This window comes from Pan troglodytes, chromosome 1, assembly GCF_028858775.2.
Source record: "Pan troglodytes isolate AG18354 chromosome 1, NHGRI_mPanTro3-v2.0_pri, whole genome shotgun sequence".
NCBI classification, from domain to species: Eukaryota; Metazoa; Chordata; class Mammalia; order Primates; family Hominidae; genus Pan; species Pan troglodytes.
This window is the reverse complement of record NC_072398.2, coordinates 108,111,810-108,128,249: the sequence shown is the minus strand read 5'-3', so window position 1 is coordinate 108,128,249 and position 16,440 is coordinate 108,111,810. Positions and strand designations below refer to the sequence as shown.

The window sequence follows — 16,440 nt, the reverse complement described above, 5'->3', positions numbered from 1 at the left end:
TCTACTCACAGTGAGCACGTGCCTGAAACACACTGGCTCTGTGCTTCCTTTAAGATGCACCTGACCGGGCCCGGCTGCTCATGCCTGTAAACCTGGCACTGTGGAAGGCAGAGGTGGGCAGATCACTTGAGGTCAGGAGTTTGAGGCCAGCCTCACCAACTTGTGAAACCCTGTCTCTACTAAAAATACAAAAATTAGTTGGGCATGTTGGCGCACGCCCATAACACCAGCTACTCAGGAGGCTGAGGCAGGAGAATCACTTGAATCTGGGAGGTGGAGGTTGCAGTGAGCTGAGATTGTGCCACTGCACTTCAGCCTGAGTGACAGAGTGAGACTCTGTCTCAAAACAACAACAACAACAACAAAATGTACCTGCATCCTAGATTTTAGTGCCCAAGTGTCCGGGAGAAAGCCTATCCACCCCACTAACCGGGCCTTCCCTAGAAGCAAAGATGGAGCTCCAGTTTCTCAGATGGCCATGAGCCACAGGAAGGGCAGGGGGCAGGACCAAGAAGATCCTCTTGGGCTGCCTTACTTCCCTGAGTGTACGCATCAGCTCAGCCTGAATTGGGGCGAGGATCTCCCAACTGACATGACCCCTGTTGTTAAGACTCTCCAGAGGGGCAGGATATGTCTCCAGGCCTAACTTGCTCAGTTCACCTGTGTGATGCAACAGAACTTTCAGAGCATTCATGGAGGTCTCATTTCCATGAAAGTAGAAGGTGGTGAGCTGGGAGCAGCAGCTCAGGGCAGGTAGGATGACCATGAGTTGGGAGTCCTGGATCCGACAGTCCTCTAAGACGAGGGTCTCGATAGTAGCAGCAGCTTTCTCTAGCAGAGCTCCAAGGGGCTCAAGATTGGTGGTCCACATTAGGATATGAATCAGATGCAGCTGCTTTAGCTGACTGAGGCTTGGGTACTGACACCCCATGTCCCGATCAGCTAGGTAAGCATGACAGAATGTAAAGGCCTCCAAGGGGTTCTTGAGGCACCTGAGCAGGTGCTCTTTGATATTATTGACCTTTCTTATACAAAGCATCTGGGGATTCCAGGCAGAGGAATGGAGAGTCCAAGTCAGGAATGAACTGCTGTTGGCTGCACATGTATAACTCACACCCATAACTGAAGGCTAAAAAGAGTTTGTGAAGATTGCTCATCTGGCCCAGGTAAGGGGCAAACTTTCCTGTTCTATTCAGCGAGCACTTTTTCCAGACTTCCAAATCATGGATACTGCTGTCTGGGTATACCTTTTCCAATAAATTTCTGAAATTTGAAGTGGGCATTGAGTAATTCTGTACCTTACTACAACACAGGTGTACTAAACCTCTTCTGTAGTGGATCCACCCACAGAGGTAGCGCAGACATTCATCCAGGGTGTTTTCCTTTAGGTAGAGGTCTATGAACACCTTCAAGGGCTGGTGCTTTCCTGTCCTTGGACAGTCCACCACTGTCTGCCTCATACTCATGGCCTCTGGGGAGCAGGACAGGGCCCTGGCTCCAGACCATATGGTCCAGAAATTCTCATCAACATCCCGCAAATCCAGCACTTGAAGTTTCTACCTCCTGTGGCGAACCTTCTGGCCAGTAGTGTATCAAGTCTCTTCAGCATAGCTCGCAAGGTCTCCAGATGAGGTGTCTTCATCAGGGAACCCAGAGGGAGGCGAGGGAAGGGCCAGGCCTGCACCATGGCCTTTAGAATCTCACAGCATCTCCTGGTGGAGGCCTCAGTGAACAGCAGACAGAAGACCTCCTTGGGCAGCTCCTCCAGGGTGAAGATGGCCAAGAACCGGTTCCTCAGCAGGCTCTGCCCCACCAGCTCCAGGAGTCTGGGTGTGGCCTGGAGGCTCATTTTGATAAATAATCAGAGGAGCAGCCTTCCAAACAAGAGGTGGTCCTTTCACTTTGAAACTGCCATCCACAAATCCAATAGCTTTTTGTCAGTGAGGGAACTGCTTATCAGGAACCATGGAAACTGGCAGCTCCTCGCGTAGTTCCAGAGTCAGTTTTAGGGAAAAAGAAGATCTGTGCCTGTGAGTATCTCCTTCTGGCATTCCCCAGGTGGCATGATCCTATACAAACCATTGCTATTTAAGTATGGAACTCTGGGAACTGCCATCCTCATTAACATATTTATCTGACATCATCCCAGACAGTATGGGTATTTCAGGTATCAGGATCATTTTATGTCCTTCAGTGATAGGTGTAGTTTCAGTTAACATTCCATATACAGGCAGTAGACACCCCTCAACTAGAAACTCTCTCGTCATGACCGCGCGTGGTGGCTCGTGCCTTTAATCCCAGCACTTCGGGAGGTCGAGGCAGGCAGATCACTTGAGGTCAAGAGTTTGAGACCAGCCTGCCAGCATGATGAAACCCTGTCTCTATGAAAAATACAAAAATTAGTCGGACATGGTGGTGCTCTCCTGTAATCCCAGCTGCTTGGGAGGCTGAGGCAGGAGAATCGCCGAACCTGGGAGGCAGATGTTGCAGTGAGCCGAGACCGCACCACTGTACTCCAGCCTGAGCAACAGAGTGAGACTCCATTTCAAAAAAACAAAACCAAACAAACAAACAAAAAAGAAAAGAAACTCTCTCATCCAAAATCCGTATGAGACCACCTTTTCATAACTATGACATTAACAGAAACCTGACATAGTTGACTCTTCTTGCTTCTGATCTCCAAGCTATCTCTGATCATTCCTGGGCATAAGCCAAGCTAGCATTGGGGGGAATTTAATTAACAGTTTAACTTGAAAGCAAGGATGATGACAGCCCCTCCCTTAAACTACCACACTCCTTGCTCAGGGACTGAACACTCAGCATTACAATTTTTTGTGTGTGCGATTTTTACTACTCCTATTACTATGAAGCTAGTCATTATGTCTATATATTCAGCCACAAATCATTTACTTTCTGTATTTAAAATACTGGCTAGACATTTTATCTAAATATTCTACTGACATTTCAATACATCCCAAAACAAAGACCTCCCCTCCCCCTACACTTCTGAGCTTCTTTCTGATTTTTAAATTTATGTTAATGGCACCATTACACTTCTATCAGCTCTGGACACACACCTTGGAGTCAAGACTTCCTTTCCTGTATCAACTACATCCAATCAATAACTAAGTTCTGTAGGTTTTATCAATGAAACATTTAAAAATATATGTATCTGGGTTGGCCACAATGGCTCATGCTTGTACTCCTAGCACTTTGGGAGGCTGAGGTGGGAGAATTGTTTGAGCTTATGAATCTAAGATTATGGAGCTATGATCATGCCACTGTGCTCCAGCCTGAGCAATAGAGCAAGACCCTGTCCCATATATATACATATATATGTCTCATATGTATATATATGTCTCATATATGTCTCATATCTATGTCTCACATATGTACGTCTCATATATCTATGTCTCACATATATATGTCTCATATCTATGTCTCACATATATATGTCTCATATATATGTCTCACATATATATGTCTCATATATATGTCTCACATATATATGTCTCTATATATCTCTCACATATATATGTCTCTATATATCTCTCACATATATATGTCTCTATATGTCTCACATATATATGTCTCTATATATGTCTCACATATATATGTCTCTATATATGTCTCATATATATGTCTACATATATATGTCTCATATATATGTCTACATATATATGTCTCATATATATGTCTACATATATATGTCTCATATATATGTCTACATATATATGTCTCATATATATGTCTACATATATATGTCTCATATATATGTCTACATATATATGTCTCATATATATGTCTCATATATATGTCTCATATATATGTCTACATATATATGTCTACATCTATATGTCTCATATATATGTCTACATCTATATGTCACATATATATGTCTACATCTATATGTCTCATATATATGTCTACATCTATATGTCTCATATATATGTCTACATCTATATGTCTCATATATATGTCTACATCTATATGTCTCATATATATGTCTACATCTATATGTCTCATATATATGTCTACATCTATATGTCTCATATATATGTCTACATCTATATGTCTCATATATATGTCTACATCTATATGTCTCATATATATGTCTCTCTATATGTCTCATATATATGTCTATATATGTCTCTATATATGTCACATGTATATGTCTCTATATATGTCTCATGTATATGTCTGATATGTCTCTATATATATGTCTCATATATATGTCTCTATATATGTCTCATATATATGTCTCTCTATATATGTCATATATATATATATATATATACACACATACACGCGCACACACACACAAGCCTAGTTTAGGCTATTACTCCCCCTAGACTATTCTAGTAGCCTTCTAACGGGATTCCTTGACTTCAGTCCTTGTCATGATGATTACTTATATATATTGCTGCCAGATTATTCTTCTTAAAATGCTACTTGGTCATAGAACTTCCCTGCAGAAAAATTTTCAATGGCTCCTGTTTACCTGCAAAGTAAAATCCGAACTGTGACATTCAGATGCCTTTATAATATGGCTTCTCTTCCTTCTAGCCTCATCTCCTTATACCTTTGACTACACAGAAGCATCAGTCATATTTAAAACATGCCCAGTACTTTTTCATTTGTGGGTCTTGGTTTAAGGTGTTTCCTTCTTTATTTTCATTTTTTAGAGACAGGGTTTTGCTCTGTCACACAGGCTGGAGCACAGTGGTGTGATCATTGCAGCCTCAAACTCCCAGGCTCAATCAGTCCTCCGGCCTCAGCCTCCCAAAGCACTGGGATTACAGGCATGAGCCCCTTTGCCCAGCTGAGGTGTTTCCTTCTACTTGGAATTCCTTATTGCATTCCTTATCTTTCAGTGCTCTTCTTAAGTATGCCTTCCTCTTGGTAGGCTTCTCTGACTCCAACTGGGTGAGTTCTCTCCCCTTGCTGACTCTCAGCATCTTAGTAATATCTACCCTCCTGTGGCCCTTAACATCATCTGTCTTACACTCCTTGGTAGGACATTCTTTGGTCTCGTTTTCATATCTCTACAACTTCTAACAGTGCCTCATATATGCAGATGCACATAATTGTTGAGACTCTTGACCTGACTTGAAGAGTGCTTAACTTTGAATATCAAGTTTCGTTTTCAAAAATTCTCAATAGGCTAAGAGTGAGTGACAAGGCAAATGTGAGTGAACACTGAAGTGAAGTGTGAAGCAGGGCTTTAGCTCCCAGCCCACTACAGCCTCTCCCTGCTTACCCCTCCATGTCTTTTCATGGTTTCACCTCATCTGCCACTCACACCGTGGGGGAATTCATGGATTTTGGGGGAAGTGTCAACACAGGACTAAGATGCCCCTCCCTGCTCTCTTCCCACAATCCTTTCTCTCCCTCATCTTGGCCGTCTTTCAACTTCTTGACTCAGACACTTTCTTCTCTCTGCTTCTTCTCCTTCTGCTTTTCCTGTTTGCCTCACCTTCTCTATCACCATCTAGAGCCATAAAGGACATTGAGTCTGGGGCTGGGTTGAAGATGAGAAGCAGAGACAAACAGATACATTCGCATGGAGAAAGGCTAGCCCACTGAGCCAAGGTGTGACCCCTCATGGCTTCTTTGGTCCCCAGTAGCACCAGACTTCTGACTCCCCTCTGACTACTGCCATCTCACTGCCTTCCTCGCTAACTTCAAACTACTCAGCTTGCAGACATGCAGCAACCACTCTTTGTCCTGTTGGTTTGAGTTAAGAACAGAGGTTTGCAAAGTGATGGCTTTATCCACAGACACCTGTGGAATGCAAAGTACTTTCTTCTTCCATTTACAAAACAAACAGCTGAGAACCAGGAATGCTGCCTCCTCATAGAGCCCTGCTAGCCCTCCCTCTGGCTTCTCACCTCCAGATCCCTCTACCCCACAAGCGCACTATCGTATGACTGCGGGTGCCCCCAGGGAGGGGCAATTTAATCTTCAACCTGTTTCTCCAAGGAGATTGCTTTTCCGGAGCACATTTTTGGAAGAGCTTAAATGTATTAGTCTGATCATCTAGCATTCCTCGTCCTGCCTGCCCCTCCCTTAATGCATTCCCTTGTCTCCATCTGCAGCCTCTTTGTAAACCAGTTTCATTATCTCTAGCTGTACCAGTAACTTTCCCCTCATTACCATGATTTCTCCACTACAAGTTTATCCCAAATGACCTATGTGTTTAGAGACCACTGCGCTGGACACAGAGATGACTCACTTGGGCATGTCCAGGTGAATGGTGAGTTCTTGTCTGTCACAAGGCCAGAACTCCCTGAACTCCAAATATGAAGTCCTTTAATTATTGGGAAGTTGAATTCTGTTTCTGGTGCAAGCATTTTTAGGAACCAAGAGAACACTCGTTAGAGCATTTTAAGCTCATGTAAAACACTTTTGTAAATCTAAGGGATTCCTTATATCTGTATCACTACTATTATTACTCAGATCTCCCTGGTTTTAGCACAGGATAACAAAAGGGTGATATTCAAGTTCACTAGAACTAATCATGGTTGCCCAGATTTCTTGTGAATGTAACAAATGTCTAGAGTTTTGTTTCTGAGCTGACCTCAGTATATGATTGTCAGTAAATCCCAGGCCCCCTTGGGACAGCCGGCTAGTGCAACAGCAATCTTTCTAAAGTGGTTGGTCAAATACAACCACATACAATATGGATGACTGTCACAAACAAAATGTCGAGTGAAAGAATCCAGCCCTAAAAGAGAAAATACCATACAATTCAATTTTTCAAAATTTGAAGGCAAAGAAAAAAATCAGTTGTGCCAGGTGCCAGGGTAGTGGTCACCTTGGGAAGGTAGTAACTGACACAGATGGGGGGCACCTGGGGTGCTGGTAATATTTCTTCAGAAGATATGTTTGCTTTGTGAAATTTCACTTTGCTTTATGAAAGTGCACTTATGATCTGTGCACTTTTCTGTATGTGTGGAATATTCCAACAGTTTTTTTAAAAAAAGTTTGTCAAGATTCTGACTGCTGAGCTTGGGATACATGTGGGGTGATACTATAGAGGCCAAAGCAATTCTATCTTAGATGCTAACTTGCCATTTGGCTTCTGATTGACCCCTCTTCTGGGAAGGCCTCTAAGATTTTTGGTTTGTTCCTTATGGGTGAGTTCCTACTTACTGTAAATTCTGCCCTTACGGCACATTCCTACCTGTTCTCTCTGAAGCACTTGTGCTCCTCTTCTACAGTATATAAACACCCAGTCTGGGGGGTAATGGTGCAGGATCATCCATCTTGTCGTGCCACTGCCTGAGACGTAGACATGGCTTCTGTTTGTTAAGTTCCTATTAAATAAATGTTCTTTCTAAGAAACTGGATTTGTTAGCCTCTTTCTTTAGCAGCTGAGAGGCTTCCTCGGACTCTGGGGACAGGTTTGTGTAGGCCTGCCCACCAAGAAACAGATACAGTACTCAGTTGTCTACCACAATGACTCTTGAAGGTGGCAAGCTCACCCCAACCCCAACAAATGGCTGTAGAAGGGGCAGATACAGGATCAGACTGTAATTAAAAGTATATGTAAAACTTAATGAGTTCTAGGAGTTACACTAGACATTTCTCATGCTCTTAGATAATCTACTTCTGAATCCTAAAAGAAGGAGGAAGAGTGAGGAGGACTACTCTCCCATTAAGAAAGCTAAAGAACAGAAAATACTCTTCTCTTGTTCCCTGGCACTGAGGAGTGGCTATGCAGCCCAGCCTTGACCAATGGACACTTTGGGCCTGGTATTTGAATTTTAGGAAGGGTTGAAAATGTTTAAAGCAGGAGGGATTCAGGTGCCTAGGGATTCAGTATTTAGAGTCCAGTACGAGTCAAGGTCCATTAGCAGTGGAGCCTGCCATGGCTTTCTAGACAGCATGTTTTTGTTGTGTGATCCAAATGAGGTTTCGGCTGCCCAGTCTTTCTTGGGTTCTGTCTGACTTCTAAGCCTCCTCATCAGTTCTGAGTATACATACCTGATACTTTTTCCAATCTCATTTCTGATTAAGATAATCAGGGAAGGTTTCTGTTACTTATATCCAAGAACCTTGACTACTACAAAAGCCCCCCCAGCAAAAGATATGTCAAATTCTGTTTGCAATTTTCCACCCAGATTTTATCACAGGGCTTGTAATTCCACTAAGTAGAGCTTATTTGGGGTTGACTATGTTCCTATTTTACAAATACCTGCATTCTTGCAGGATAATTCATCATTCATACTTTAGTGTGAATTCTTACAGTCCAGTTGTTTTTTGTCTTATCTATCTGAGAAAATAGAATGGAGGGAGGAGTTCAGGAAGGGTTCATTTTGGAGCTTTGAGCATTTAAGGGAGGGCAGGAATGAAATAAAATACCAAGGTGGGGAGCCTTGGGAAGTCAGAGGGTCTCATGAGGTCACAGGATTCATATGGGGTAGGAAAGAGAGGATACCGTGCAATAGAGGAAGGCTGAGAGCAACGTGTCAGAGAGCCAAAGAAAAATTTTGCCATTTTACTTTAGGCTGGTCTTTTGCATATGTTCATTTTTTGTTTTGTATTGGGTAGGTAATTGGTAATCCTGGCTTCTTAGGGTTATGCAAGTGATTATAGATTATTTATTATGTTATCACAACTCCCACCTTAGGTACAGACACCGTCAGCAGAAGCAGTGTGGGTTTAGGATCCATCCTGCCAGATGAACCTTCATAAAATAACAGGAACTCACTTGAAACAAATTATGCCAGACTAAACCCATTTCCTTTGTTGATGGGGTTACTGAGCTAGTGAGTTTCAGCAGGATATAGACCTGTGAGCTCAGAACAGTTAAGCAGATATGTAACTGGTTGAACAATCACATGTGAAGACTGATGATTAATGAATCTGCGTCAACTTTACAGGAGGTCTCTAGTCATTTGCTGCAGGGTTTCATGTGTGTCCGTGTGAAGAGACCACTAAACAGACTTTGTGTGAGCAATAAAGCTTTTAATCACCTGGGTGCAAGCGGGCTGAGTCTGAAAAGAGAGTCAGCAAAGGGAGATAAGGGTGGGGCCGTTTTATAGGACTTGGGTAGATAAAGGAAAATTACAGTCAAAGGGGGTTGTTCTCTGGCGGGCAGAGTGGGGGTCACAAGGTGCTCAGTAGGGGAGCTTTTGAGCTAGGATGAGCCAGGAGAAGGAATTTCACAAGACAATGTCATCAGTTAAGGCAGGAACAGGCCATTTTCACTTCTTTTGTGGTGGAATGTCATCAGTTAAGGCAGGAACTGGCCATCTGGATGTGTATGTGCAGGTCACAGGGGATATGATGGCTTAGCTTGGGCTCAGAGGCCTGACACAGGGTCCCAGTCAACGTTTTTATTAATGACATGGATGGATTCACAGAATATACTGATCAAATTTGCTGAGAGGGTTAGTGACTATGTTGGATGACAAGATCAGGATTTAGAAAGATTTCAGCAGACTGAAGTGATATCCCAGATACAACATTTCCTTCTCCACAGGGAGAAGGAGGTCTCCAGCTGAACTTTGTAACAGTGTGAATAGGTCAAGAAGCCTCCTGGCCAGAACTCAGGGGAGGGTGGGAATCTGGTGTGCAGACTCCACAGGTGGGGGAAGAACCTAGCCCTTTTCTTTTGCAGCTGGGAGGTGGGTAGCCTGGGGCAAGTTGTCAAGCCTGGCTCACCCACTACCTGGAAACAGACTCAGTGCTGTTAGTGGGGGCATGGTGGGAGTGAGACTGGCCCCTCAGTTTGTGTGGAATCTGGGTGAGGCCTGTGACTGCCAGCTTTCCCCACTTCCCTGACAACCTGCGTGACTCAGCAGAGGCATAATCCTCCTAGGTACACAACTCCATTGACCTGGGAGCCTCACCCCCATCCCCCACAGCGGCCGCAGCAAGACCGGCCCAAGGAAAGTCTGAGCTCAGACACACCTAGCCCTGCCCCCACCTGATGGTCCTTCCCTACCCACCCTGGTAGCAGGAGACAAAGGCATATAATCTTGGATGTTAAAGGGACCTGTCCATTGCTTGTTCCTCTCCATACTATCACAGTTGATGCTCTCTGGAAAGTGCCACCTCCCTGCAGAAGGCCAGCCAGCACAATAATAGACCATTAAACCATAAAGCTAATAACCCTCACAGAGTCCATTGCACCTCCTATTGCCACCTCCACTGGAACGGGCACTGGTATCCACGGTTGAGAGACCCATTGACGGTTCACATCACAGAACTCTGTGCAGACAACCCCCAGTACCAGCCCAGAGCTGGATAGACTTACTGGGTGGCTAGACCCAGAAGAGAGACAACCATCACTGCAGTTCAGCTCACAGGAAGCCACATCCATAGGAAAAGGGGGAGAGTACTACATCAAGGGAATACGCCGTGGGACAAAAAGAATCTGAACAACAGCCTTCAGCCCTAGACCTTCACTCTGACAGAAGCTACCCACATGAGAAGGAACCAGAAAACCAACTCTGGTAATATGACAAAACAAGGCTCTTTAACACCCCCCCAAAAATCACACTAGTTCACTGGCAATGGATCTAAACCAAGAAGAAATCCCTGATTTCCCTGAAAAAGAAATCAGGAGGTTAGTTATTAAGCTAATCAGGGAGTCACCAGAGAAAGGCGAAGTTCAATGCAAGAAAATCCAAAAAACGATGCAAGAAGTGAAGGGAGAAATATTCAAGGAAATAGATAGCTTAAAGAGAAAACAACCTACTGGGGAGGCTGAGGCAGGAGAATGGCGTGAACCCGGGAGGCGGAGCTTGCAGTGAGCCGAGATTGCGCCACTGCACTCCAGCCTGGGTGACAGAGCGAGACTCTGTCTCAGAAAAAAAAAAAAAAGAAAAAAAAGAAAAAACAATCAAAACATGAGGAAACATTGGACACACTTATAGAAATGCAAAATGCTCTGGAAAGTCTCAGCAATAGAATTGAACAAGTAGAAGAAAGAAATTCAGAGCTTGAAGACAAGGTCTTCAAATCAACCCAATCCAACAAAGACAAAGAAAAAAGAGTAAGAAAATATGAATAAAGCCTCCAAGAAGTCTGGGATTATGTTAAATGACCAAAGCTAAGAATAATTGGTGTACCTGAGAAAGAAGAGAATTCTAAAAGTTTGGAAAACATATTTGGGGGAATAATGGAGGAAAACTTCCCCTGCCTTGCTACAGACCTAGACATCCAAATACAAGAAGCACAAAGTACACCTGGGAAGTTCATTGCAAAAAGATCATCACCTAGGCACATTTTTATCAGGTTATCCAAAGTTAAGATGAAGAAAAGAATCTTAAAAGCTGTGACATGGAAGCACCAGATAACCTATAAAGGAAAACCTATTAGATTAACAGCAAATTTCTCAGCAGAAACCCTACAAGCTAGAAGGGATCGGGGCCTTGTCTTCAGCCTCCTCAAACAAAACAATTATCAGCCAAGAATTTTGTATCCAGTGAAACTAAGCATCATATATAAAGGAAAGATACAGTCTTTTTCAGACAAAGAAATGCTGAGAGAATTCGCCACTACCAAGCCACCATTATAAGAGCAGCTGCCCGGGCGTGGTGGCTCACGCCTGTAATCCCAGCACTTTGGGAGGCTGAGGCAGGCAGATCACGAGGTCAGGAAATCGAGACCATCCTGGCTAACATGGTGAAACCCCGTCTCTACTAAAAATACAAAAACTTAGCCAGCTTGGTGGCGGGTGCCTGTAGTCCCAGCTACTCAGGAGGCTGAGGCAGGAGAATGGCATGAGCCTGGGAGGTGGAGCATGCAGTGAGCTAAGATCATGCTCCTGCACTCCAGCCTGGGCAAGAGTGAGACTCCGTCTCAAAAGAAAAAAAAAAAAGAACTGCTAAAAGGAGCTGTAAATCTTGAAACAAATAAATCCTGGAGACACATCAAAACAGAAACTCTATAAAGCATAAACCACACAGGACCTATAAGACAAAAATACAAGTTAAAAAGTAAAAACAAAAAACAAAACAAAGTACACAGGCAACAAATAGCATGATGAATGGAATGGTGCCTCACATCTCAATACTAACATTGAATGTAAATGGCCTAAATGCTTCACTTGAAAGATACAGAACCGCCGAATGGATAAGAACTCACCAATGAACTATCTGCTGCCTTTAGGAGACTCACCTAATACATAAGGACTCACATAAACTTAAAGCAAAGGGGTGGAAAAAGGCATCTCTTGCAAATGGACACCAAAAGTGAGCAGGGGTAGCTATTCTTATATTAGACAAAACAAACTTTAAAGTAACAGCAGTTAAAAGAGACAAAGAGGGACATTATATAATGGTAAAATGCTTTGTCCAACAGGAGAATATCTCAATCCTAAACATATATGCACCTAACGCTGGAGCTCCCAAATTTATAAAACAGTTGTTAATAGGCCTAAGAGATGAGATAGACAGCAACACAATAACAGTGGGGGACTTCAATACTCCACTGACAGCACTAGACAGGTCGTCAAGACAGAAAGTCACTGAAGAAACAATGGACTTAAACTATACCTTGGAACAAATGGACTTAATAGATATATACAGAACATTTCATCCAACAACTGCAGAATACACATTCTATTCAACAGCACATGAAACTTTCTCCAAGATAGGCAATCTGATAGGCCATAAAATGAGCCTCAATAAATTTAAGAAAATTGAAATTATATCAAACACTCTCTCAGACCACAGTGGAGTAAGACTGGAAATCAACTCCAAAAGGAACCTTCAAAACCATGCAAATACATGGAAATTAAATAATCTGCTCCTGAATGAGCATTGGATCAAAACCAAAATCAAGATGGAAATTTAAAAATTCTTTGAACTAAATAACAATAATGACACAATCTATCAAAAGCTCTGGGATACAGCAAAGGTAGTGCTAAGAGGAAAGTTCATAGCCCTAAACGCCTACATCAAAAAGACTGAAAGAGGCTAGGCACAATGTCTCATGCCTGTAATCCCAGCACTTTGGGAGGCCAAGGTGGGTGGATCACAAGGTCAGGAGATCAAGACCATCCTGGCTAACACAGTGAAACCCCGTCTCTACTAAAAATACAAAAAAATTAGCCGGGTGTGGTGGTGGGCCCCTGTAGTCCCAGCTACTTGGGAGGCTGAGGCAGGAGAATGGCGTGAACCCAGGAGGCGGAGCTTGCAGTGAGCTGAGATTGCACCACTATACTCCAGCCTGGGCGACAGAGTGAGACTCCATTTCAAAAAAAAAAAAAAAAAAAAAAAAAAGACTGAAAGAGCACAAACTGGCATTCTATAGTAAAAAAAAAAAGACTGAAAGAGCACAAACTGACATTCTAAAGTCACACTTTAAGGAACTACAGAAACAAGAACAAACCAAACCCAAACCCAGGAGAAGAAAGGAAACAACCAAGATCAGAGCAGAACTACATGAAATTGAAAGAACAACAAAAACAATACAAAAGATAAATGAAACAAAAAGCTGGTTCTTTGAAAAGATAGATAAAATTGATAGACCATTAGCAAGACTAACCAAGAAAAGAAGAGAGAAAATCCAAATAACCTCACTGAGAAACAAAACAGGAGATATTACAACTGAAATACAAAAGATTATTCAAGGCTACTATGAACACCTTTATGCACATAAACTAGAAAACCTAGAAGAGACGGATAAATTCCTGGAAAAATGCAACCTTCCTAGCTTAAATCAGGAAGAATTAGATACCCTGAACAGACCAATAATAAGCAGCAAGATTGAAATGGTAATTTAAAAATTACCAACCAAAAAAAGTCCAGGACTAGCTGGATTCACAGCAGAATTATACCAGACATTCAAAGAAGAATTGGTACCAATCCTTTTGACACTATTCCACAAGATAGAGAAAGAAGGAACCCTCCCGAATTCATTTTGTGAAGCCAGCATCACCCTAATACCAAAACCAGGAAAGGACATAACCAAAAAAGAAAACTACAGACTGATATCCCTGAGGAACATAGATGCTAAAATTCTTTTTTTTTTTTTTTGAAACGGAGTCTCACTCTGTCGCCCAGGCTGGATGGAGTGCAGTGGTGCGGTCTCGGCTCATTGCAAGCTCTGCCTCCCAGGTTCACGCCATTCTCCTGCCTCTGCCTCCTGAGTAGCTGGGACTACAAGCGCTCGCCAAGCCCGGCTAATTTTTTGTATTTTTTGTAGAGACGGGGTTTCACCGTGTTAACAAGGATGGTCTTGATCTGCTGACCTCATGATCTGCCCGCCTCAGCCTCCCAAAGTGCTGGGATTACAGGCGTGAGCCACCACGCCCGACTGATGCTAAAATTCTTAACAAAATACTAGCTAACCAAATCCAACAATATATCAAAAGATAATCCACCATGATCAAGTGGGTTTTATACCAGGGATGCAGGGATGGTTTAACATATGCAAGTCAATAAATGTGATACACCACATAAACAGAATTAAAAAACAAAATCATATGATCATCTCAATAGATGCAGAAAAAGCATTTGACAAAATCCAGCATCCCTGTATGATTAAAACCCTAAGCAAAATTGGAAAACAAGGGACATACCTTAATGTAATAAAAGCCATCTATGACAAACCTGCAGCCAACATAATACTGAATGGGGAAAAGTTGAAAGCATTTCTTCTTAGAATGGGAACAATACAAGGATGCCCACTGTCATCACTCCTCTTCAACATAGTACTGGAAGTCCTAGCCAGAGCGATCAGACAAGAAAAAGAAACAAAGGGCATCCAAATAGGTAAAGAGGAAGTCAAACGGTTATTGTTTTCTGATGGTATGATAGTTTACCTTGAAAATCCTAAAGACTCCTCCAGAAAGCTCCTGAACTGATAAAAGAATTCAGCAAAGTTTCTGGATACAAGATTAATGTACACAAATCGGTAGCTCTTCTATACACTAACAGTGACCAAGCAGAGAATCAAATAAAGAACTCAACCCCTTTTACAATAGCTGCAAAACAAACAAACAAACACCTTAGGAATATACCCAACCAAGGGGTCAAAAACCCTCTACAAGGAAAACTACAAAACACTGTTGAAAGAAATCATAAACGACACAAACAAATGGAAACACATCCCCTGTTCATGGATGGGTAGAATCAATATTGTGAAAATGACCATACTGCCAAAAGCAATTTACAAATTCAATGCAATCCCCATAAAATACCACCATCGTTCTTTTCAGAATTAGAAAAAAAATTTTTTAATTCATATGGAGCCAAAAAAGAGCCCTCATGGTCAAAGCAAAAAGAACAAATCTGGAGGCATCACACTACCTGATTTCAAACTATACTATAAGGCCATAGTCACCTAGTCACCAAAACAGCGTGGTGGTGGTATAAAAATAGGCACACAGACCAGTGGAACAGAATAGAGAACCCAGAAATAAACCCAAATACTTACATCCAACTGATCTTAAAGCATAAAGTTAAGGAAAGGACACCGTTTTCACCAAATGGTGCTGGGATAATTGGCTAGCCACATGTAGGAGAATGAAACTGGATCCTCATCTCTCACCCCATACAAATATCAACTCAAGGTGGATTAAGGACTTAAATCTAAGACCTGAAACTATAAAAATTCTAGAAGATAACATTGGAAAAACCCTTCTAGACACTGGCTTAAGCAAGGATTTCATGACCAAGAACTCAAAAGCAAATGCAACAAAAACAAATTTAAATAGTGGGGACCTAATTAAACTAAAGAGCTTTTGCATGGCAAAAGGAACAGTCAGCAGAGTAAACGGACAACCCACAGAGTAGGAGAAAATCTTCATAATCTATAAATCTGACAAAGGACTAATATCCAGAATATACAACAAACTCAAACAAATCAGCGAGAAAAAAAACCAAACAATCCCATCAAAAAGTGGGCTAAGGACATGAATAGACAATTCTCAAATGAAGATATACAAGTGGCCAACAGACATATGAAGAAATGCTCAACATCACTAATGATCAGGGAAATACAAATTAAAACCACAATGCGATCCCACCTTACTCCTGCAAGAATGACCATAATAAAAAAATAATAAAACAGTAGATGTTAGCATGGATGCGGTGATCAGGGAACTCTTCTACGCTGCTGGTGGGAATGTAAACTAGTACAGCCGCCATGGAAAACAGTGTGATGGAAAACAGTGTGGAGGTTCCTTAAAAAACTAAAAGTAGAACTACCATTTGATCCAGCAATCCCACTACTGAGTATCTACCCAGAGGTTAAGAAGTCATGATATGAAAAAGATATTTGCACACACGTTTATAGCAGCACAATTCACAACTGCAAAATCGTGGAAGCAACCCAAATGCCCATCAATGAATGAGTGGATGAAGAAACCATGGTATATTTATACGATGGAATACTACTCAGCCATAAAAAGGAATGAATTAACAGCATTTGCAGCGACCTGGATGAGATCAGAGATTATTATTCTAATAGAAGTAA

The 16,440-nt window shown here is 42.2% G+C and overlaps 1 pseudogene; it reads right to left on the bottom strand.

Annotated features, from left to right (window-relative positions):
* Positions 1-440: 440 nt before the first annotated feature.
* LOC100610164 (PRAME family member 17-like) lies at positions 441-1,849 on the bottom strand (annotated as a pseudogene).
* Positions 1,850-16,440: the final 14,591 nt, after the last annotated feature.